Source organism: Epinephelus moara, chromosome 12 (assembly GCF_006386435.1).
Source record: "Epinephelus moara isolate mb chromosome 12, YSFRI_EMoa_1.0, whole genome shotgun sequence".
NCBI lineage: Eukaryota > Metazoa > Chordata > Actinopteri > Perciformes > Serranidae > Epinephelus > Epinephelus moara.
This window is the reverse complement of record NC_065517.1, coordinates 18,752,523-18,756,257: the sequence shown is the minus strand read 5'-3', so window position 1 is coordinate 18,756,257 and position 3,735 is coordinate 18,752,523. Positions and strand designations below refer to the sequence as shown.

The following is a 3,735-nucleotide window of genomic DNA, read 5'->3' as shown; positions in this document are numbered from 1 at the left end:
TCCGAGCACTGAGCAACATGTAAAAGGAGGGAGGAAGAGGTGAGGAGGTGGAGGAGTAGGATGAAGCAGAGGAGGGGAGGAGCTGGAGGAGGAGTCGATGTGGGTGTCAGGGCTGACTGTTTGCCTTTGCATATGCAGTGCTCATAGCCGTACGTCTTCATCAGAAGGGGGAATGCATTCACACGACTGCTGGCTATGTCCCACTTCATGGTGACTCTGTTAATCCTCAGAGTGTGAACCCTCTTTAAAAGCAGTGAGAGTCAGTGTGGAGAGATTTGCAGAGTTTTTAAACTGCTTTCAGTTTACCAGGTAATCTCAGCCGCCTCTGTTGGCCTCACAGTGAGTGCTTTCACTGTGCGCCTTCTGTTTCTGTTGGTGTGACCTTCACTGCTTAGATAAGCTTCTTTCTGTAGATGCAACAATGGAGGGAGCAAACAATTAGTTTTTTTTTTCTTCATAAGTAGCTGCACTGAAGTGAGAAATTAATTTTCTCAGTGGCTGAAATGTAAATTCAGTGGGAAGCAGAGAGGAAGAGCGGATATCAGTAGTATAGCTCAGCCAATAAGGGATTTTTCATCATAAACTCATAATGTATTGTGACTGAGATACATACTCAGCAGGATATTATACAGCTGAAAAGGTCTTTGCTGGACATTCATAATCATCAGCCCTTTTTACGCAGATATCATGCTGTGGGACTGCGACAAAGTCCCTTCTTCATGCTGCCTTTGCATTTTACATAGAACCAAACAACAGCGACATCATGCCACTCCATGTGTGACATTAGACAGCATGCCGGCATCATGGTAGCAAGAGGTGTGAAGGGCGTGACATGTAACACCACGGCGTCAGCCTCCATTATGACATAAAACATACGTGTCAACAGTGCATTCTAAACAATAACACAGGCATTAACGTGGCAATAACAATCATTTACTGACTCTGTTATCTGGAGGCTGATCTTGTCCTCTGCTTGGAGGGTAAGGAGCTCCCACATCTTACTGTTTTCCGAATTTACTGACATTTTTAGCTGCGGTTCCTCTTCTTTGAGTTAGCCACTAACTGCTAACTGCTGCTTTTTAAATCTCCCACAGTGGGTTGCACGCATAATACATCATCAAGACGTCACACTTGTGCACCCATGATCCCGTCCTGCCAACTGCCCTGTTTATACAGACTCCATTTTGGCACTGTTATTACCGCACGTAGCAGCTTAAAGGGGAGATCACTCCGTCCCCCCATTCTGTGTTTGTACCTTATATATAGAACAGTGAGGTGGCATAATGGTGTGAAATTCCCACCTTGAACAGGCAGTGTAAAAGGGGCTATTGTTTCTATATGACCTCAGACCTAGTTTGGCATTTCAGTACCGCAATTTGTTGTTACTCATCGGCCCACATAAACACTAATACCCTGGGTACTCCAGCTTCCTCCCACAGTCCAAAGACATGCAGGTTAATTGGTGACTCTAAATTGTCCGTAGGTGTGAATGTGAGTGTGAATGGTTGTCTGTCTCTATGTGTCAGCCCTGCGATAGTCTGGTGACCTGTCCAGGGTGTACCCTGCCTCTCGCCCAATGTCAGCTGGGATAGGCTCCAGGCCCCCCCGTGACCCCCAACAAAATAAGAGGTTATGAAGATGGATGGATGATATATCTCCAATAGAGGTTGATCAATTTATTGGTTTGGCTGAATAATCTACACCAATGGGATGTTTTACAAACTATTGTTTTCGGCAGAACTTGGCTCTGACAGTGGCCGACAGCTGAACAGCCTCCGCCCGTGACACAGTGAAGTGCCTACATTACTGACTGGAGAAGAAGAGGGTTGTGTTAAATGATCAGTGGCTACAACTCCAGTTAAAGCAGGTCCCATCTGCTGTATTAGTGTGTCTAAGTTTATTGCTGTTCGTTTTAACATGTAATTGCATGATATTTTTGGCAGAGCCACAGCAGCTGATCTGGCCCTGTAAACATGAAAGTCTGTGACGGAGTGAATGCCACACTTCTTGTCTCAAATGAAAAGCCCTCATTTCAAATTAAAAACTGTCCAGCATTTCAGAGCCAGTCTTTTTTTGATGTTCAATGAATCATGAAACAATTTCAATATTCTGAAAATACAAAATGACTCAACTCTCTTTGTAACTCTTGTTACAATTTACATTTGAATTTTTTTTTCAGTCCTGTCAATTAGCAATTACAAAGTGCTCCAAAGTATTTGAATTACTGCTTTGAATGCAGGCTCCATACACAAAGTCAAGGTAATGCCATTGTGTACCTGAGAACCTCAGGTTGACTTTGAGGGAAGATAATAACTAAAAGAAATCACTCCCACCTTTATTTTTCACAGTTAGTCTGATGTTCAGCTCCAGATTTATATATTTATTTAGACATTTACTACTTTGAGTTTGATATGCAGTGATCTAGATTAATTCATTTATTTAGGTATCTACTACCTGACTTGAATAGTCAGTCCTACAGTTATTTGAGCATCATCCAGTTTTTGATAAAAGTGGTTGGAGTGTGGGGTTTGATATCGGCCCATCAATCAGCTATCTACTTTTTCCTGCTCCAAACCATCATCAGTATATTGGCCTTCGCTGCAGTTGGTCGAAATTGTTAAAGTTAGGTAAGTTAGAGAGTAATAATGTCGGTTCCTGTGTCTTTTTAAATAATGGCCCAGCCGTACCACTGCTAAGATACTATCCATGTTTTTGGGAGACATAACCCCACTGCCTTGTGGCAATTGTAATGGGTTGTTGTGAGCATCATTATAAGGATTTGGAGAAACATGGAAAGGATCATCAACAAGAGATTGATCCACCATTGACTAGTCAAGGACAATAGCCCTTAAATGTCCCCAGCAAATTCTCAACATGCTTTGGACCAATGCTTTCGGCTGTTTGTTGCGTTATTTAAAAGCACCTATTAGCCTCTCATCTGTGTCCTACTTGTTGCTGGATTATGAGCAGCTGTTCATATCTGTAAGCAGCGTCCAATCTAGCGCAGAACAGCTTGGTGACCGCTGTTGACGCAATGAGACTAACACATGGTCACGTGTTGTGGAACATGCCATCAGCTCCCAACACCACACTGACATGACGCCTCGTACAGGTTAGCAGCAGTGATGAAGATGTCACTGTTAGTGGATGGCAGTTTTGGCTTTATTAAGTTATTTATGACCATTACATGAAGTTGTCATTAAGACCATGTTTCTCATCATTTTTGGGTCCTGACCCAAAAATGTGTCTCCAGACCCCAGTGATTAAAACATTGCTAAGTTGTCATAACAATATAATTCAGTTTGAGAAAGCAGCCAAATGAAAACAGTCTTTATTGGAGACATACATTTGGCCAAAGGGAATGTGATTGCATTGGTTCAGTCTGTCTTTGGAAGCTGGATGGATACGGTGATGTGCCATACAGTGTCACTGTTATGAATGTCTGAGTTGACGCTGGACCAGGACAGGGTTTCAGTGAGGTAACGTTAGTGACGGTAACAACCCCATTCATTCATTGCACTGCAGATTTTGGTGTTTTTTCAGGTGGTTTAACAAATTTGTTGTGTTTCTTTCTGGCGCAGGCACAAGTCTCATGCACTCTTTGACCAATTTGTTCTCTCCTAAATCTGAAATACTTCCAAACAACAGATGATGACAGTTAGTGAGCAGATGATTGTCATTTTTCCCGTCTACAGCTGCAACATTCAGGAAGGATTTTCTCAGGCGGTTGCTGCA

At 42.7% G+C, this 3,735-nt stretch overlaps 1 protein-coding gene across 1 annotated transcript in view; it reads left to right on the top strand.

Annotated features, from left to right (window-relative positions):
* aven (apoptosis, caspase activation inhibitor) overlaps positions 1–3,735 on the top strand; it is a 52,919-nt gene that overhangs the window by 20,534 nt on the left and 28,650 nt on the right. The window lies entirely within an intron of this gene.